Genomic DNA, 21447 nt, shown 5'->3' on the forward strand with positions numbered 1-21447 from the left:
TTGAATTGGAAAAAAAAAAATGTGAAAATATTTAAACCTTTATTTAAGCAGATATTGCTGATGTCTGTTGGCTTGGTCTTCTTCCAAATAAAAACTGCTAGAAATTACATTAACGTCCAATTTTACTGAAATTCTGTTGGGTAGTCATATTAAATCAGTTCCTGAAAAGGGCTTATTGCGGTACAGTCAGGACCCTAGCAATTACATAAATTAAGAGAAAAAGATGTGATTATTTTAATATAGAGGCTGTGGGTGCATCAGTTAGCCCTTCATTGTCCTCTCTATATGGAGGTGAAAAACAAATTAATCTGGATTAAACAACCTTTAGTTTTATTTCATGGTCCTGTAATTCAAACTCAAACTGGTCATACGGTGTTTCAATGCAAACTGGTATTCCCTTATGTCAAGGTTAAAGGAGCCTTACTAGTTTCTGAGGTTTGGGTAAAGGGTTCTTGCAAATGATTTAAAATATTTGGGTTTGTAACCCTTTTTTTCTTTTGTGATGTATTTAAGAGGGCAGGAACTGTTGTCATGTTTGTACAGTGCCTAGTGCAATAAGGTTCAACCGGGTTGTGCCTTTTAAGACACTATCCTCAATATAAATGTTTTATAATACTAATTTGGGTTAGATGGTCAATGGTGGACGGTAGGAGGGGAGTTTAAGGTTCAATCAGCTAATGTGTTTTAAAATACTTAATGTTTTGCTGGCATGTAGGAGCCTCATGCACACAAGGATCTCGTTTTGCTCTACATTGTACAAATACTTAACAAAAAGGCAGTCTGCTCCAAGGGGCCTACTACCTAAAGCTTGTTTACGCAGGGATGTTATGGAATAGCTCCCCATGTGGACACTGTTCTGGAATAAAAAAGTCACCTTATGCTGGAATAATTAGTGTGTGTCCAGAGGGGAATAATGATTCTGGAATAAAATCACTTTTATTACAGAATAGTGTCCCCATGGACAGCTATTATAGAATTGCTTTTGCAGAATAAGTTATTCTGCAATAGTTATTTCAGTCAATTTTCCTGTGTAGACAAGCCCTTAGTTAAAAATAGATCTGATCAGAAAAAGGTAAAATGTTTTGCAAAAAATGTTGAAAAATATTCAATTAGTTTACAGTTTTTGAAAATTGAAATGATTTTTTTTCATTTTGCTTTGTGGAAAAAGTCCACTTTCTTTCCCCCATAAATGGTAGAGAAAGTAGGAGAAACGACTTTCTTTCATTTTACTTCTTCCCCACAGTCCAAAAAAAGGGTGGGAGGAGGTGAGTAAAGCTTTTAAAACAAAAAAAAAGTGAGTGGATTCCCCACCCCCAATTTTGAAACAAAAAAAAAAAATCAAGATTTTTGTCAATTTTTCATGTAGAAATGTCATTGAAATATGAGGAAATTCAATTAACATTTTTTGTGGACAAATTTTATCACAACCCCATTTTTCAATGAAAAAAATTCAACCCAGCTCATGTTAAAATATATTAATGTACTAAAAATGCACTTTTTGTATTCTAGTCTAGATAAGCTCTTGAGTGAGGCTCATGAGACCTTAATGATTCACTGAAGCTGTGTCCTTTTTCTTTGCCAAGTAGAATCTGAAGACTTAGGTCTGCTCTACACAACAGAGTTAGGTCGACGCAAGGTAGCTTACATCAATCTAACTGGAAGTGTCTATCCGTAAATTTCACTTCGACTGATGATGTTTCCCTGCTAGGCTGACTTAATAACTCCACCTATGCAAGCAGCATAGAGTCAAGGTCAATGTAGTTAGGTTGACCCAGCATCAGTGTAGACACTGCGTTGTTCGTCAAGTGTTACTGGCTTTCAGGAGCCATCCCACAATGCCCCACACTGACAGTACAATCGATACAATTGCTCCCGGTGAGGATGTGTACTGCCAACATAAGGAGCAAAGTGTAGACACATACAAGCAATGTAATTACTGTGGTGGCTGTATGCCAATGTAAGATAGGTTGACTTAATTTTTAGCGTAGACGTGTTGCAAAACTTCAGCAGAGATGTGCATGTGAGGAAAAGCCCTTCAAGCAACTGGTGAATAAAAACCAACTGGTTCAGCCTGAATGATTGCAGTGGAGAAAAGCACCCACTGGTAGATTGTGGGATGCCTCAGGTCAGCAGCTGTGTTCTGTACAGATCACAGTATGCTGATATTACCTAATAAAACACTGTGCAGAAAATTAGCCCAGGGTGTAGCAGGCTCATCTCAAACTCTGTATGCAGTGTGGATGCCAGGCGAGGGGGACAGTGCCATAGTGAGTTGGTTATGCCATGTCTGGGAGAACCTGCAGGGCATACATTGTGGGACTTTAGGTAGGTAAAGGGATAGAAAGTCTTTCATCTGACTGCTGGTTTGAGTACAGCCTAGGTCATAGTGACTGACTTAGCTGTTACAATTCAATGGGTGTTTGATGGTCTCAGTACGGTTCTCAATACAGGGCCCTGTATGTCACAAAAACTCCTGAAGCTGGGTTACTCTTGGTTCTAGGAGTCTGACAGAAATTGGTGTAAGGGCTGACGATGGGTCATGTAAGTATTCACCTTTTTATCAAAGGTGAATTCCAGGAACCGTGTGCCCTGCTACATATTGTTATGAAGAGGATGGTGATTAATTGTAATGGGCTTAATTCTGTAGCTATGGCTATTTAGGCTGATAGATAACAAGGAAAACTTTCTACCTACAAGGGTTGTTAAGATCTGACATAGGCTTCCAAGGAAATTGTGGAGGATTTTAAGGACATGTTGAACAGGTACCTGACATTTATGGTCTGGGTTTACTTAGTCCTGCGTCAGTGCAGAGGCCTAGACTTCATGTAATTTTGGGGTCCCTTCCAGCCCTATGTTTCTATGTGATCAAAAAGATTTCTAGACTTTTAACACTAAAAATAATCACATCCATCCCTCTATCTTATAGCTGCAGGTTGCCTATACCCTACAAAGTATAAATAGCCCCATGATCCCCTTCTCCCTGTAGATAGCCCTAGGCTACTGTGACATTTTCTTGGCACGCAGGTTTATAAATCACCTTGGTATCTCCCCTACCCCCACCCTGCCTCAGCAAGAGAAAGATTTGCTGGTTATAAACTGGATGTCTGCTCCCTGTCACTCCAGTCTGTTAGCTACCCCAAACAATGTTCTCAGATGCAGTCAGCCTTTACTTTGCCTTGCAGTTTAACTAGGTCCACCCTGGTCCCCAAGCCATGTTGAAAAGCATTCCCCTGTAGCATCCACCTCCTGTCACTAGCCGCTCACAGAAAATACAATGTATGCTACCTCCAAGGAAAGAGTGTACACACCTGCTTTCTTGATTCGACGAAGAAGACGCATCCTATATAACATCACAGCACTGAGATGATTTTATAGTAAAAACAGAATATGTCTTAGCAAAGACCAGAGCTTCTCAGATTCAAGTAATAACTGAGTGTGAATAATGGAAACAGTGCTGGTTACAAATAAGACAAAACACAATAATATGCTTATAAGAGACTGAACATAACTTTAGCAGGCTACAAGCCCTGTCTAAAGAAAGTTGCTCAGGGTTACTAGCCTTCCCCCTTTCCCCTCCCCACTGCGTTCAGGATTCAACTTTCATGGGCGGTAAAAAATGTTGTCCTTTTCGCTCCCTTAGCCATAGACAACTGAATGTTTCTTTTTCCTTCTTCTCACAGACCAGTAAACCTTTGAAATGTATCCTTTTGACGTGTACACTCTGATAAGATTCTCCGGCCTGCTGCTTTCTCGGTTCTCGTTTACCTCAGGTGCAAATGAACGCCTATTGTATTTGACCTATCCTACTTAATTTATGTCCGAGATCTAGGCAGAGAGGGAAATGAACATTTCTGTTGTTTGGGGAAAACGTTTATCAACAGCTGCCTGGTTGCATGATTTAAAGATCTTTTTAGCACATGCACACACCGCCTGGAGTGATGCTGGTACATCAAGGCTCAGGACGGTCAGGATGCTATAAGCTTTCCTCTGATGTCCCCCATGACCGTCTTGGTAGATCATTCTGGGTCAGCGCTGTGAGAGGGGAGTGAGTGTGTCAGGCCTGAAGTGGGTTGCTGACAGAAGCGTGAGCCGCCAGCGGGCCTCTTGTGCCACAGCTGCCTGAGCTGTGCAACTGTCCGCTCTGCAGAGTGAGACCCTCGGTCCCTTCCAAGGGCAGGCAGACGAGCTCATGTTTGCTCCCCCCGTATCCTGCGATGGCGATGGTACGTTCCACTATCGCTTTAGCCTCCCCTCCCCCACAGGATGGTACATTCCAACCCCTTAAAAGCCGCCGCCCGCTCGGCTCTCGCTCTCTCTCGCCGGTACGTTGCGCGTGAGCGGGTCTGGCTGGGGGGCGGGCAGCGGCGCTGGGGGCGGGCCCGTGCCGGGAAAGCGGGGCGTGGGGCTGGGCCCCTCGTGCACTACCCTGGGGGCAGCGGGGTGCCTGTCTCCTCTCCTCGCCTCGCGCTCGGCGCGGGGGGATGGGCTCGCAGCAGCCGGGCCTGGGGGGAGCCCGTTGGGGACGGAGTGCGCGTGCGGCGGGCGGGAGCCCCTGGCTCCAGCGGGGAGGGGGCGAGGCTGCGCGCGCTGCGGGGAGGGGGCAGGGCCCGGGGCAGCTATTGGGGACTGACGGGGCCGCCGTGTGTCTGTCTCGCAAGCTGGGTGACCTGCGTGGCCCTGAGGCGCCGGGGAGAAGATGGCGGTGGCGGCGGTTGCCCGAGCGCGGCCGGGGCTGGGCGCCTCGTGCGCGGCTGAGGTAAGATGGCGCTTGCCCCTTGCAGCCGGGCTGGGGAGGCGCCCTGGCGGGGTCCATGGGGTTGTGCCCGCCCTGCTTCGCTGTCGGGCTCGGGACCCCCTTGTCCCTTAACACGGGGTCACGGGGGGGGGGGGGGAGAGACTGAGACTCGCTGCCGCAGTGTGACTCCCTTGTGTAAGGGGCCGGCTCGGGAATGCACCGCAGAGGGAGGGGAACGAGAGGTGCCTTCGGCGTCTTCGAAAGACGGGCTCACGATTTCTAAATTCAGCTCTGGTCTCTACCCCGTTTTCCTTCAGCAGGCCTCATGGGTGACCGAAACAAAATGTTCTCGTCGGCATCAAGAGTAGAACCTGAGCAGGGAGTGGAAGGGATGATCAGACTCAGCCAGTGGCGTTTGTGCCCCATACTGTTTGAAACTTTTTTTTGTGAAAGATACCCATGCTGGATATTAAGGGCTGAGAAGTTGGAGTAAGATCTGCAGCTCTCCGCTTCTCCAGTCAGAAATAGGAATACAAGATTTAATTTCCTTAATAGTTCTCAGGCTAAAAAAGTTTGCCTAGTGAGCAGACTACAAAACTTCTCAATCATTGTAGCAGTGGTGGTAGTTCTGGATTCTGCAGTGCAGTTAAATTCACAAACTGAAGTTACGGCTAACGGATAGCAAGCTGTAATAAGGGAATTACTGAACTTTAGAGACAGTGATTCATGACTGGGCAATTTTTTTGCAGATAATTACGTGCAAAAATCTAGAGTCTTAAAGCTCATTTTGAAAGCCGTATTTTAATATTCCTATAGAATTGGTCAAATCAAAGGTGCATAATGATGAAATAAACCGAAAATAGCTGGAATTACCGACGGATTGTTGGTGGTGAGAAGGTTTTTCTGAATAAACCTACAAAATATCCTTTGTATAAAACTGTAATATTGTCATATAATAATTGATATTTTCTCTTTTTAGGGCAAAATGGTGTCTTGAAGTATAAGGTAAGCTTTATTTTTGCACTAACTTGTATAAATCCTTAAGTCAGTTTTGGGATTTTACTTGCATATTGACAAACTCTAAGTTGAAATATGGCAGTCCCATTCATCCACTTCTGGATGTGGGGGGGACAGACTCTGGTTAGGCACTTGACTGGTAGTGCACCATATGGACCTGGACCTAAGGAAAAGCTGATAAAGATTTTTTTGGAGCTGCTTCAGGAGGGTTGAAATAGAAGCACTTTGGTAATTTACAGGTGAATACTCCAATCTAATGCTGATCCTTAGATTTGATTAAGTTACTGATTTGATCAACTAATGCCTTGCAACTTACTCCTAATCAAGGGGAAAGTTAGAGCAAAATTTGCAAGTTTTGTGCTTGTGTTAATTGCTTATCTAAACCAACAAAAAGCTGTTGATATGATGATACCCTTGAATAGGAAGTGCCGTCAGATGCGAGAACTGACGATAACCTTCTCAACTTGTCTGAAATACAGCTACATGTATATTGAATTAAAGTTGTCTGGAGGCCTGTATGCTAGAACTTGGCTGTTTGTGATATGCTAAAATGACATTAGTACTAGGAGCCAAAAGACAATCAGGCATGCAGTTTATCTGAAGACTGGCTCTTCCATGCTTGCTGTTGTCACTCCAGCCTCAGTCTACTCAGGGCATCATGTAATGTCCATTTTTGTTCTCTTGTTTCCATTTACTCTGCAGAATCTGTAGACTTTGATATTTCAGAGGAGTGAGATGCCTACGGGAGAGGTGGAAAGCAGCTCCCTTGAGCTATGGAGGGCCTTGGACCAGACCTAATCTGGGTGGAAAGGAGAACCTTGGGTCATGGCTTACCAAGACTTGGTGGAAAAGTGGAGCCTTCTATTCTTCAGACGCTCTTAATACACAGATTCAAGGTCAAGAGCTGAAACTGGATATTGCATAATTATGTAAGTTGTGACAGACCATCCTGTCCCCACAATACCTGGGCATCCACCACAGGAGGCAGATTTCTCCAGCTCTCTCCCCTTGCACTTGCTTATAGCTTAAAGTGTGCAAAGTGTCTGTCATATTTCACTAGCTTAATAGAAGACGTGTGAGGGTTCTGTTCTACATAAGAATAGCTTCTAGTGAAATTCAGCTGTACAGTTCTCTAATATGGCAGCAGTGGACTGGTAATGCAGTCATTCAGGAATCTGGACAGAAAAATTGCCTCTCCCGCCATCTGTTGTCATTCCAGATCACTTGTCTACGGGTACTTTTTTCCCTTTCCTGCTGAAATGTGATGCTACTGTAAAGATTGAATCCTGTATATAGTCTCACACAATTGTACTGGTAAAAACTGTTTACACATGTACATCCTTAGAAATCAGAAAATAAAATGAGGTCAAGCAACTCTTAATCACATCCCTTGTGAGTTTAGACCCTCAGTTTTGTAACTAATCTGCTTCCCTCCCCTCTGAGTGAACTCTCAATTTTCCCTTCTTTACTAAACCTCTCCCCCATAATGAGTCTTAGTTCACAGAACTAATGTGTTTAGACATCACTAGCAGCTTCCTCTGCAACCTGTCCTTTATCCTTTTAATGTTGGTTCGGAAACTTGTGTGTTACAGCATTTTTTTTTCCAAAAAATATCAGGGAAGTTAAATGAGATTCCTGCAGTAAAGAAAGTACAGCACTAGAAAGTCTTTTTGGCTGAGTTTGAATACAAATATATTTTGCTTTCCACCACCAACTGTGTAAAACTTTTTTCGTGAGTAATGTACCTGAATGTATGGATGCTAGATATCTAAACTGTATTAAATTCATTCACCTAAATTTTAACATTAGCTTTAATATCTTACATGTTGTGTTCATAAACTTTAAATGAGAAATTGTCAGCTACACTTTCTATTCAATTTAGATTCTAGGGGGCGTAGTTGATTAGCAGACTCAGTGTGATACCACCTTTTCTAAAAACATACTGATGCAGTGCTAGGTTAAACTTCAATGGCTAAAAAAGTTAACCACTGATGTGCTTGATGTACAAGAGAGTTGTCCCTGCATCATAATATTTGTTCACTGAAATCTTATCAAGTGCAAATGACTGAATAATACTGAGACATTGGTGAACTAGAGGTGAAAGCCCATGTGGTTAAGTGTGTAAAAAAAAAAAGGGGGGGGGGAAATGGCTGAGAATTTAAATTAAGTGGTAAGACATCAAATCCCAATGGTGATTGAACCTGATGATACTCTAAACAAAAAAACTTAGAGCCATGTTTGTAACTTTTTTCATCGCTTCAAACATTGTAGGTTTCAGTGATGATCCTGGAATTTTGTATAGATATTTACAAATGTGTACCATTCAGTACAAGATATCAAATGATGAAATTCACCAAAAATAGCTGGAATTACCGGCAGATTGACTAGTGGTGAGCAAAGGTTTTCTGAAGACATCTTGTATACTAATGAATTGGTTGGGTAGAAGTTCACATTGCACTGTAACTTATTTGTGTTATTGTGTTGCAGGTGTCCATATCGCAGACCCAACAGGCTTGCAATAGAAGAACATCCAACTGAGCCTGAGAATTAGCAACTTTTTTTTTTTTTGGGTGAGCACTACCAAATGTCTCTGCTCACTCTTGTACAAGTAAAAGATGTGTACTGTTGAGTGCACAAATTAAAATGTTCAAATCATTGTACTCTTGGTCTTTATTTCAAATAACTTGCATAATCGAAACTCATTGTTTATAATAGAAAATACCTCTTTATATACTTTAAAATACAGCATTGTTTACACAAACAGATTGGAAAAAAAACTGCACTAAACATAAGGGTTTATGTCTCAAACTGGGGGTTGGTACCCCTTGGGGTTGCGAGGTTATTACAGCAGGGGTGGGGGGGGTCATGCCCTGTCACCTCCACCCCAAACTCCGCTTTGCCTCCAGCATTTACAATGCTGTTAAATTAAAAACCCTTTTTAATAATTTATAAAGGGGGTTGCACTCAGATTTGCTATGTGAAAGGGGTCACTAGTACAAAAGTTTGAGAATCACTGATCTAAGGTAATACAAATAAACTTTGTAACTAGAACATACTGGATTTTTGACTCTTTGCTTAGTTTAAACACAATTACCTTTTTAAAACACTACTTGTAGCTGGACTGTTTCCTTTAAAGAGTGCTCATCCTTTAAGGTAAAGTAGTGTTAGTGAAACATTCCTCAGATATAGTCCAGGGAGTTAGGAAGGGGACACTTCACTTGTTCTCAGTTACAGAATCTGAATTCTCTGTTCATGTGATGTAATCTAACTTTAAAGGAGAGAATCTCGTGTTGACCCAGCTTCTGTTGGAGAAAGACAGGTGGTTGTGAAGAGCTCTGTAAGCTTGAAAATTTGTCTCCCAACAGAAGCTGGTCCAATTAGGGATGTCACCTCACCTGCCTCTTTAACACCCACAACTGCAACACTGCATATAACTTTAAATGACTGATTCTTCTTGCAATGACCCTTTAGTTAGAGCAAGTAAGATTTAAAATGTGCTGATTGCACAGCAGTCTCTTCATACCTAGCTGCTGCCCTTCATTTTTTACAGACTTGTTTACAATTCACTGATTTCTTTAAATACTTAAAAGAGGAAATCTTCCTATGTGTTGTAGATGTGTATCTCAATCTTTGATGTGGGTAGCTCATTGAATGATTAATACATTGCTCAATCATCCAAAACACCAGGTGATTAACAAGGTTTTGTAGACAGGTAAAAGGTTGAGCTCCAATGGAACTTTCAAGCAAGTAATTCTACAGCAAACAAAATTGAAAGGGTTTTTGTATCACCGCCCTCTTTGGCCTTAAACTGCAGGGTCTCTGGGGAAAAAATAGATGCTGAGGATCTCCTGTATACAGTAGGATTTGCAGAGGTAGCAGGGGCAGGGTAGCATTCCAGTCAGAGTTGTGTATATTGCAGACAAATACTAATTTCAAATAACTGGTTAACAAATTTTGAAAGCTGTAAAGGAAATGCCCGCAAGATGTGAGGCCTGTGAAGTAGCATGCTTGGGTGTAATGAAAATGGCATAGGAAGAAGCCACATCTCTTCACCTGTTAAGGAGACTGTTTTCTAGTGAGATGTGCACAGCACTTGGAATCCAGGGGGCTGAGCTGTGACATTTAGCCACTCTTTGTAGGGTAAGGCAACATTTCAGGTTTAATATTTGGCATCAAAGTTCCTTTCCTATAAGTCTGAAGTACCGGTTTCCTCCTTGTGTCCAATAGTTGTCAATGTCTATGTGTTAATAGGTTTTTATAAGCAAATAGCTTATTTGTATTTTTTACTATCTCAGTTCATTTATGGGGTTTGGAATGAAAGGGCTCATAAGCTTAAATTTCAGCTATAACTGGTCTGCCTGTTTAGGAACTTGGAGCAGGCCTGCTCATTAATGAGATGCAGCTGAGGGGGCAGGGGCAGGTGTTCCCTATAAGGAGTCAGGCTGTCATTAAGGAAGGGAAAGGGAGACAGTGGGGAAACTGCTGTGGAAAAAGGGACCTTGTGGGAGACAGTGCTCAGCTAAAACTGCAAGCACCCTGCAGAGCCCAGGAACACCAAGCATGCAGAAGAGGTGCCTAAGAAAGGGGCTGAATTTAAGTTTGTTTACTAAAGACATGGTGAGACCATTGTTGAAGGTCAGCATGATGGTGGCAGAAGATTCCCTGTTTATGATTCCTAGTCTGTTGGACATTTTCAGATTTGGACTATGAGGACTTTATCTTTGGGTTTGGAAGACTTAAGTGGGTCTTAATAGCCCAAAGACATGTTACCAAAATGCAGAATCTGTGAAGTTCCCTGCTCAAGAGCCTGAGGGAGAAACTGAGGCAGAGCACTGCAGTGCCAGATCTTGCTCTAAGGAGCTGATATGTGATGGTGTCATGTTCTGTCAGCAAACAGTGGTCAATGATGCTACTAACTGAAAGAATCTACTTCAGGCCACCTGTCCTAGCTCTGACTGAGATGGATACAACTGCCTAGGTAGAAAATGGGTAACATTCACTTCCAGTCAGTGGACAACCTAGAGGAGACTCCGTCCAACTTACCCATGTTCTTTATCGTTGGTAAGCATTTATATATTACACTAGTTCAGTTCTGTGTGAACATAACTAATCCCTGCCCTGGACTGCAAACTAAAATGCAAAAAGTGAAGGGGTAGCACCTGTGGATTTAGTATAAAAGTGAACCAGTATGATGAATTGGCACAATTTTGTTCATTTTGACTTTGTTACAACCCTTGTGCGGGGAAAGTAAACAGGGTATCTGAGTCTGAGATCAACTTTGCTAATGGCTAAAAAGCCAGGATTCTAGTAATAGAGAAACTTCATGTCTGCTATCGGAGGGGTAGCCATGTTAGTCTGTATCTGCAAAAACAACGAGGAATCTGGTGGCACTCATGTCTGCTATTTGATATGCTACCACACCAGTATCTGGTTTTACTGTATAAAGGTGGGGTATCAAAGATTACTTCATTATAATCTCTTTTGGTTTTGAACATGTTTGCTGAGGCTTTGGAACTAGCCACTTAACACCACTGAAAAATTACTGAAGAAGTTTGCCCACTTGGTGTCACTATGGGAGAGATTTTAAATTTAGTTTGCTTTTGCTAATATTGGCTTCCTGTAGTGCTGATTTTTTTATCAAAAAAAAATTGTTAAAGATACGTTGCAAGAATTTGGACCTTGTTACTAGCAATATAGAAACCAAGCTGACTGTAGATATATTCAGCTAATTTAAGGAGATGCTCATGTATTCATAGACCAGAGACTCCAGCTGGTAGGGGCAGAAGCAGTCACAGTGGGACGCACTCTGGGGAAGGGAGAAAATTGGGCCCAGCCAGAGCTCCCCTCCCTCTAGCATCCCCTGGACCCAGAACTGTTCAGGGGAGACCCCCAAACTTGGAAGGCACTGGAACCTGGGTGGTTCCCAAAATCAACATGGGGCAGGGATGAAAACTGTAGAGGAGCCAGCCACAGACACTAGCTGGTAGTGGCAAAAACAGCCAAATCAAGGACTGCTGCACTGAGGGGAGAGAGGAAAAATGGAGCCTAGCTGGGGCCACTCCTCTCCCTTCCCTGTGGGCTTAGGAGAAAACTGCAGAAAGGAGCCCGCCAGAGTCTCTAGCTGGTAGGGGCAGAAGCAGCCAAAGCACAGAGCTCTGGACATTGAGAACTTTCTGCAGTTCTGACTGGCCTTTCTCTGCTCTGTGCTGTGTGCTCCAAGCCTCTCCCTCCCTCACAATCTCTTCACTCCACCCTGGCCCCCTCACCCTCTCTTCCCCTTTCCTTACATATAGCTGATCCCACCCCCGCCTCCTAACTAACAAAACCCATTTAGAAAAAAAAAAAATTAGAACTAACCTGCCATTTGCTGCCATCATATTGTTAACTCTGTTGTTATGTTCTATCCCTTTCCCCATCCCCCTGGGTTTTGTCTATTTAGATTGTAAGCTCTTTGGGGCAGGACCATCTACTAGTCTGTTTGTACAGCACCTAGCACAATGGCGCCCCACTGTTGGTTGGTCCTTATGCACTACTATAAAAAACATGATTAATAATAACAGCATGGGGTCACTGCCTGTGAAAGGACTTCAAACTACATGCAGCAGTCCATTCCAGTGGTGCCATCGCAGCCCCTACCTTGAAGTAGTATTAACAAACACCAAATATACGGTTTCCATGGTTTCCAACATCAGCACCCCCTCATAAAAATAGTTCTAGCATCCCTGACTCACTTCACCTATCTCTGAAATGGGGATACCGCCGGCCTGTAAAATGACAACACTTGTCTACTTTGTTGTGGTGTACAAGTTTTGTAAAAGAATTATTTTTGGTGGTAGTCCCTATAGGCCCTAATGAAGATCAAGGCCTCCTGCTAGGCACTGTATAACACAGAGTAAGAGTCCCTACCCTAAAAAGCTTGTACTGTATTTTAAATAGACAAGTGGGAGGGGAAAGAAGATGTAAACATGAAGTGCCTTTTGTCAGAACACTTACAACCCCAAATCATACCTAGAAAATCAAAATGGGCTGAGATGCAGATAAAATTGTTGCTTGAGAGAATTTTTATAACAATACGATCTTCATCTGATCACTTTCATGATTTGTTTTGTAGCAAAGGAGGTGGATCTGTAGGAGTGATTTGAATGACAACCACTTAGACCAGGATTTGAAGGAAATCCATATTCGAAAGAAACTACTGAGGCCATCTGGGAGGTAGGTTGTAATTCCCTAAACAACCAGTTTTTGTATAGCATGAGGAACAGTTAATATAAAAAATAATCTTTGTTTTTTTCTAACCCCTGTTCAGCCAAAACTTTTATCTGAATCATGAGTTTCTTGTGCATCACAAGCTGATTGGCCCCCTACCTTTCACGTTAACCTGTTTTGCTAAATGTTTTTGATGTCCCTAAAACATTGTAGTTGTACTCTTTTTAAATGGTCATTTAAATGAATTTTTTATATAGATCTTTGTTATCCCATTTCTTATTTTCTCAAATGGACAGAATAAGTATAAGGCTCCAATGTTGTTAAAGCTTTCGTCCATTGGAGCTACTCGCATAATTAATGTTCGCCACATACCTAAATCTTTGCAGGATTGGGGCTTACATTTTTAAATCTTATTTGTAATCCAGCGAGGGTACAGAATGTAGTCTGTGCTGAAGAAATATATCAATATTGTATGTGAACCCAGGAAGCACATATACAAATATTTTGAAAAGTCAGCATGTTTCTGTAAGCTACAATAAATAACAAAGTGAAACTACATTCTTGCTGGTACAAAAGAAGTGGCATAGCTATGCAACAGTTACCCAAAACGTTTGGTTTAACGAGAACATAGAGCACTATATATTATAGTAAGTTTCTGACCTGTTCAATGGAGCATGCAAACTGCATGTTGTTACTAATTAGATTCTTCTTTTTGGAATGCGGGAGCAGAGCGCTAGGAAACACTGATGGTTCAAACACTGTTTAATTAAAATCCTTAATAGAGTCACAGTCTATTCTGCTGTGTTGTGAAATGGAAATGTAATCAAAAGCACTTTTTGTATTACAACAAATGTGAGGTGGGTTTTTTTTTTTCTTGGCATGGTTTTGGTATATTGTAAACTTGTTCAGAGTTTTTGTTGAGACAAAACCAAATACATTTCTCAGATGATGTGTTATACAGAGAACGTTTATTTATTTTAAAGGTTTAAAAACATCATCTGGAAAGAGTGCAAATTTGGGCTGCAAGGGAATCTGACCTCTGATTAAATAAGACTACAAACACCTCTGATGTTAATGGCCATTATATACTCTCACAGACCTTGGGTAGACTGAAGCAACTGAGCAAATATTTGCTTGATGGTTTAGCTTACTGGGGTTTTTATTTTTATGTCGTCTGTGGATAAATTAGCTGCAGCCTACGTGGCTAGTGTTTTGTTTAAAGCCTTTGTTTTTGTTAACATGGGGCTCTTTTCTAATATATGTTAGTTTATTGAGCTTGCGAATTGGAAGTGCTCCTGCTGAATAAACTATAAGGTGTTGATTTGGGAATATTTGTCTACATTCAGAAGACACTTTATTAGCTGGAATTTGGCTGAAGTTATAAGACAATGGTATCTATCATAAATAGCTATTTTAGATTAACTATCTTCACCATTAATGACCTTCAATTTGTTGGTGGTTTGTTGAGTTCCTCCTCCCTTGGTGTTCACACCTCACTGCTAGAAGAGGGCCTCATCCTCCCTGATTGAACTAACCTTGTTATCCCTAGCCTGATTCTTGATTGCATATTTATACCTGCCTCTGGAAATTTCCACTACGTGCATCTGATGAAGTGGGTATTCATCCACAAAAGCTTATGCTCCAATATGTCTGTTAGTCTATAAGATGCCACAGGACTCTTTGCCGCTTTTACAGATCCAGGCTAACGTGGCTACCCCTCTGATAATAAACAATATAGTTTCCCAGTAGGATGTGTAGCAAAGGCTCATCCCTATTAAAATTGTGCATTGATTGAACCAACTTCTGTTTCATAAACATGAAATATATAACTGTCAGTCCTTCTCTGGGGAAAATAAAATGGATTCATTTGCATTGCATTTGCAATGTATTTGGTTCTGCAGGGTTATTAGGAAGTAAGCAATGGAAAGATCTTGAAATAAAAATTATTTTGAGTAGCAAAAGCTTGAGAGAAAGTGGCAGCTTGAGCCCCAAGAGCTTAACGAGAGCTAAACTCAAGTCCATGAATAAATTTAAAACCTATCACAAGATTAAGGCAGCAAGAAAATAATGATCCACATTAGATGCTGAAAGCAAGAATGGCTCCCAGACAGAGATGGGAACGTCATGTTGCAATTTATTTATGAGAGTATTCAGTGCTGATGTAAGGTGCCCTGATACACCAAACACATACTATAGGTTATGACTGGAAGTTTCCACCCTGAGCCGGAGTGGCCACTGCCGTGGTGAGAAGGTGATGATGCTTTTTTATGCTGAGACTGCCACCAAGGATGCCTTTTGTGGCTGTTTTTTGTGTTGCAGGTACTTGGTTAGTAGAAACATCACTGAGACCCCTGAGCTCATTTTTACATAGGCCAACAAGCAGCCATCAGAGGGTAGTGATCTTTGATCTCTGCCCGTAGAGTTTGTGAGGTGCCTGCAGTCGTGAAGGAGAGTCACATGTAGGCATCTGAAGGCTGAATTAGACCTGTAGTGAAGTGGAAAAGAACGGTCTCATGTGGAGGTTCCGTTTCCAATCTGGGTGCAGGTGCGTAACTACCCAGTGTGCCTGTAAAAACTTGCACTGTAAATGTAAGAGTAAAAGCTGGCGTGCTCTCAGGGAGGTAACAACTGGAGTTCCACCTGATACTTCTGTTTCCTTCTGTTACTGCAGGAAGAAATGGTAAATCCTCTATTTCACTGTCCCTCTGAGCTCTTGCTTTCAATCTCCTGCTCTCGCTGCAGCACAAAGTCAATGGTACTTAGGCTTCTAAGTCACTTAGGTTAAAGTTTGGAAAGGTACCTACGTGAACTTCAGGACTGAATTGAAATTCCAGAAATAGCAAAGTTCTGCCACTTACCACTTCCATCAAGGGTAGGCTTGGTTGGTGGTTAAAGCAACCGGAGTTGAGTTCCTGGTTCTGCGCAGGCTTGCTGAGTGACCCGGGACAGGTTGTGGCATTAGCCTGTGCCTTTGTCTCCTCGTCTGTCAGCTAGAGAGGATTCTTGTCAACCCGGGGTGGTACTACTACTTCATTAATATCGTTAAAGGTCAGGGAGATCCTCCGATGGTGACATGAAGCATAAATTGTTACTACTAATAGGTTTTTTCCCCTCTCTCTGAGTGGTACCACTCTAAAAATTGCCACAATTTCTGATTCAATGAGCCATATCAGAAGGATCCCTATTTTGAAATGAACTACTAATTATCTTAATCAAGTGTAAAATCTGCACTTTTTATCCTTTGTAGTTTCGGTATTAGAAGCAGTAGGACTAAAAATGTGACACATCTCCTCCTGTATTGTATTGGACAATAGGCTGCGTTCTTAAATATGATATATTTCATGATTAATTTATCCTGTGTAACAATTTTGTTTTAGAATTTAGTTTTTCATATTAAAGTTTATCTCGCCATCAGCAAGACTAGATCCTGCCTGTGGGAAGTGCCACAGATAATTATGGATGGTTACTAAGACACGACCTTTAAAAATTGAACACAAAGATGAAATCCTACATTTGGGTGTGCTCATATGTTGTTGCTTTTTACTCTGTGACTGAAGGGGACTACTTCCATTATTTTAGATGAGCCATTTTGGCAAGTCAGGCTGCCTGCAAGCAACACACTCTGGCTCCATCCCTGCCATGAGATCTGCATGGGCACGGGGGTCTGCTCTCCTAAGTCTCATTGCAGAATCAGGGCCTCTGAACTCAAGATACAGCAATGGAATCCCCTGATTTGTATATGAATCATTAGCCTTCAGGTGCACTGAACAAATAACTTTTGTCCTTCATAAAATAAATACAGGTTCTCTCTCTCTCTAACCACATAGTTGTCCAAATTTTTCTGCCTGCCTTCTATTATAGATTAATCCTGCAATGTATTTACCAAGAGTATGTAGGCATTTTTTTGAATTAATCTTCATCTGATAAAATGAATTCCAGTTTTTGCTCATAGAGAGTTGAGATGTCAAGATGTTTTCTGTGTTTCTTATTTTTTTAACATCTTTCCTAAGGAGACCTACATTAATATTCTTCTGAAAGCCCTTTTTTACAGGCAGTTCATTCGTAACCATAATGCACCAGCCCTTGGACAAGTTAAAACAGCATCAGTCCCTCAACACTGACAATTGTGAGCTACTTCAATTGAATAAATTAGGAACAACTAACTATTAAACGCCAACTCCCAAAAGTCACATTTCAAATGCTAAATGAGATGCAAGCATATCTATGCTAGCGCTAGGTTCACTATGTTTTAGTGGATGCTACCAAACTGTGGCTCTGAACTTAGTCATTGAAATAGGTTTGGAGCAAACATTTATCCTTATATGGGGGAGGGGAAAAATGTGAGCTTTGAAAAAGTGACACTTTTGTTTCCTTATAAAGTAAGCCTACAAGATTTGTTTATTAACTGAAAGACATGTCCTCTTGGTGCACACGATAAGGATTCATTTATTTTCATTGGAAATTTTAGCCACTGCAAAACACAGAGTGACCTAAGCCAAAGGGATACCTTGGAAGCACAAGTTCAGATCCCAGCTTGGGCACTGCAACCCTTTGGCGATAAATTGAGTTTGATGAAAGGCCTCTTGGAAAACGTAAGTCTTCTATTTCTAGGATAGCTGTCATAATATTTGAGGCCTTGTGCTCTGGGTGACCAATAATTGAACCCATAGTAATTTCAAAGAGGAGGGGGGTTTATTCTAAGTTTCTTCTCTCCCTGGTTGTTGCCTTCCATCTCAAAGGCAACTGTATTTCAGAGGTGCGGTATGTATGTAAGTCCCATCTATTAATACTGCTAAGCATAGTGCTTACACTCTTGACTAATGGGACTACTCAAGAGTAAGCACTGCGCTCATTAGTAAATTCTGGCAGGGTTAGGCCACTAGTTTGTAAGGTGCTTTGGGAAGAAAGCCTCTGTGTTGCATTGTGTTCATATTATAGCAATTATTGTGTAGTCAAGGAAGGGCTTTGTAGTACCAACAATAATAATATCTAGTTCTTACATAGTGCTTTGCATCAGTAGATCTCAAACCATACAGATGTCTATTTTACATATTATGTTTTATTCTTTCTTAAGCTCTGACATGTGGTCAGCTGTTTGTGGCAGTTATAGGAGGTCTTTGCCCCAAGGAGCTTACAGTCAAAACAAAGAAAGATCAGACAAAACCTCTGCATCTCCTTTGGGGTTCTTCATAGGTGGGATTGGTGATGGCATTGGATTGATGTGGGTTAGTGTTTGTAAGCCTTGTGGAACAAGTGGGTTTTCAGGAGGAATTTAAATGAATAGAGGGTGGGAGCCTGGTGTGCTGACCTAGCAGGAGTCATCCCAGCCATAGAGAGTAGCATGGAAGAGGACTAGGAATGGAAACAGGAGACAAAGGAAGTGATGTGGCTGGTATCATTTGGAGGAGCAAAGCTGGTGAGGTAGGACATGATAAGAAACAAGAACAGAGACGTAGGGCAGGGTGGAAGTATGGAGAGCTTTGTCAGCCAAGGGCGATCATATGAAACTTGATTCAGTAGGGCTCCAATCCTTCATGGTGCTCAGTACTCTGGGCTTGATCCAGCAAAGCACTTACGCGTATGCTCAACTTGAGATCTCATGTAACTTAGTGGGACTAGTTGCATACTTAAAGTGAAGCATGTGCCTAAGTGCTTTGCTGGAGACAGGCTGTAGTGCCAGACACTTTGCAGGAACAAGCCCCAAGAAATGGGAGGGCAGAGGATTATGGGAAGGAGTTGAATAGAGTAGGGATGTGGTCTGAGTGACCTAAATGTCCTAAAAGTCATATAACAGTGTAGATAACGGTATACATCTGGAATAGAAAAAGGTCTTCAAGGAAAGTGGCTGAATTTTAAATATTTTAGTTCTTTTGTCTGTTTAATCTACAATAAATGACAAGGTGTTTTCTTTTAGTGCTGGTTAAAGGTTCGCAATTTCGTTGTTGTTGTAAAGTAATCGGACAGACATGCATATTAATGTTACCATTGTTGAAGAAACAACAATTTCAGTATTTAATAAATTCCTGCTACTAACGCAAACAAATCCCACTTCAAATCTACAATGTGTGAGCCAAGCTCCATTTCTTGCCGAGCTGGCTGCTCTTACGATTAAATCTCAATGCACTCTTATTTAGAAAATGGGGGGTGGGGGGGGAAGAAATTACTTAACATATGTTAATGTTTGAGGCTTAGTCAGTTTCCGCTGGTCTCAGGAAATTGAGATTAATCATCTTAGTTAGAGAGAGCTGATTTCAGAATGAAATAGGAGCTCAGCTGTGCGACTTCATTCCTTTGCTTTGAAGGAGGGGAGGGTACTTATTTTTTCCAGCCTTCCCTCCCCCACCCTATCCCCAAGTAGGGGCAAAGGGAAAGTGAGGAACTCCCAAAGGGACACATGCTGCTGACAAACTATAATTATCCTGATATTAGTGTGAGGCAAAAAAAAGTTTGTTTCCTCTGAGCCCTACCTGCTAGCAAACACTTCCCCCTTCTGTAGCCTATCAAAATGCCTTGGTCAGAGATGTAAAACCTGAATCTTCCTCAGCAGAGCTAAGGGTGGGTGCCTAAGCCTTGGCCACTAGGTATGGGTACTGAAATCAGTAATAGCCAAGTTCTCTTCTCCACTCATGCCCAGAGGCTGAGATCATTGCTTCTATAATTTTCCCAGGATCTGACGGCCAGATGCTCTCCATTTAGATAGTACATCAGTGCCAAATGGGTGTGGGGGAAAAAAACTACCAGTAAAACTGCCTGCCCTGAAAACCTAACAGGAATAGTTATCTGGGCTCAAACGATAGAGTCATGGGCAGCTACCGAGAAAGCCAAGGTGATGCATTAGCAATATGGTAAAATCACTAATATCGCCATCCTTCATCTTCCCTGTCTTCAGTTCATGTGTTTTTGTCTTTTTCAATTTTCCACTTATCAAAGAATTTTAAGCCCGCTCTGATAGATTGTGCCAAACTCTGCTCTGGGTTACACCCATGCAACCCCTCTCGCTTCAGTGAACTGGGCACAATTATAATTGAGAGCAGAATTTGACTCAATAGGTGCAAGAAGGAACGTTTTAAAGCAGGGATCTCAAACTCAATTTACCTTAGGGCTAGTGTCAGTCCTCAAATCCTCCCAGCGGGCCAATAATGTCACTGAAGATGGTGTTCAGAAAAGAAAACGGAAAGAGAGAATAAGCTTCAGATGCAGGGGTACGGTCAGTGAAATAGTATTTCGCCACAAGGTGGTGCAGTGATCAAGTTAAGAGGATTTATTGTTAACCTCAAGAAGAAAAATGGATTTGTAACCTTTAAAGATAGTAAAAGTGCTGGTTTGGGAAACAATTGTCCAGTTTCTGGCTATTAGATCAGATATGCGACTTAGATTAACTTATAGACAAACCCTCACACAATGAAATGTCACTCTTCGATTTATTGTAGCTGTATTGTACAGTTATTTGACATTGCATTGTAGAGGCTAGTCTTAGGCCATTCATTTCCATTGAAAGCGACAGAATGAGATTGCCAAAGATGGCTAAAGATTTTGTTTTCTTTTTTTCCAGTCCTTAAAAACAAAAAATAAGGAAGCCCTCTATCCCTCCTCACACCATGTCAGCACTGTCCAGCAGGGAGCTAAGTGGAGTGTTTGGTATAGCCTACTTGGCAAGGGCTAATCCCTCAAATACATCCCCAGGGTACTGTGTGAGCTTGTGCTATCATAGTGCCGCAGCTTCACTGCTATTGTTGTTTGAGCTAGGTTGATCAAAACTAGCTTGGGTATGTGTACAAGTGCTGCAGTCACGCAATGATTGCAGAGCAGATGTACCCTGTGGCTCCAATTCAGCAGAGCAGTTAAGCACATGCTTAACCTTTGAGCAATGAGTAGACTCCCTGAGGTCAATACTTCAGTACTGAAAGCCAAAAAGTAACTGAGCAGACAGGTTTTGCTATCAAAACTGAGCAAAATGCAAAAAATGCTTTGCAAGAGAAATGAAAACAGAGAGGAAAGCCATCTTGATTTCAGTGGGACATACAGATCCAGGCATAAGGAGGCAGTGCAGATCACAGGACCGCACTGTGAGGTATGAAAGAAGGTCGTAAGCAATTGGAGGGAAGGAAAAGAGATGCCAGGAGCTGTTAGAAGGGAGATGTGTATGGACAATGTGGAGGTAGGAGGCAGTGAGAGCAGAGATGTAGGCAGAGGTGCAGTTGTACTGCCTTGGGGAAATCCCTTCCAGATTCCCGAGCACCCAAAGAAGAGATGGCCTCAAGGGGACTGTGACCCAGGAACCTCTTGGCGACAACTGACAAGTGCCCAGAAGGTACATAGTGTTTTACTGGGATCCCCTGGGTCAGATGTATGCATTCACTAAAGCATGGCATGTGTGGTCTCTACTGCAAGCCAGTAGCTCACTGGTCATCATCACTGCAAAATGTAGGTATGGATAATATTTGAAGAGTTTTGTGTCCCTATATTGAAAATTATGTTCTTAAGGCAGG

At 41.9% G+C, this 21447-nt stretch overlaps 1 long non-coding RNA gene and 3 other non-coding genes across 4 annotated transcripts; all 4 read left to right on the plus strand.

Annotated features, from left to right (window-relative positions):
- The first annotated feature begins 4302 nt into the window (after nt 1–4302).
- LOC142000330 (uncharacterized) lies at nt 4303–8533 on the plus strand. The gene is made up of 5 exons (XR_012642210.1): nt 4303–4322; nt 4659–4756; nt 5715–5740; nt 6455–6681; nt 8240–8533. It is a non-coding gene; the product is annotated as an uncharacterized LOC142000330 (long non-coding RNA).
- Nucleotides 5574–5644, plus strand: LOC142000642 (small nucleolar RNA SNORD65). The gene has a single exon (XR_012642297.1). It is a non-coding gene; the product is annotated as a small nucleolar RNA SNORD65 (small nucleolar RNA).
- On the plus strand, nt 6151–6226 carry LOC142000635 (small nucleolar RNA SNORD49). Its single transcript, XR_012642288.1, has one exon. It is a non-coding gene; the product is annotated as a small nucleolar RNA SNORD49 (small nucleolar RNA).
- On the plus strand, nt 8091–8163 carry LOC142000640 (small nucleolar RNA SNORD65). Its single transcript, XR_012642294.1, has one exon. It is a non-coding gene; the product is annotated as a small nucleolar RNA SNORD65 (small nucleolar RNA).
- Nucleotides 8534–21447: the final 12914 nt, after the last annotated feature.

The sequence above is a fragment of the Natator depressus genome, chromosome 17 (assembly GCF_965152275.1).
Source record: "Natator depressus isolate rNatDep1 chromosome 17, rNatDep2.hap1, whole genome shotgun sequence".
NCBI classification, from domain to species: Eukaryota; Metazoa; Chordata; order Testudines; family Cheloniidae; genus Natator; species Natator depressus.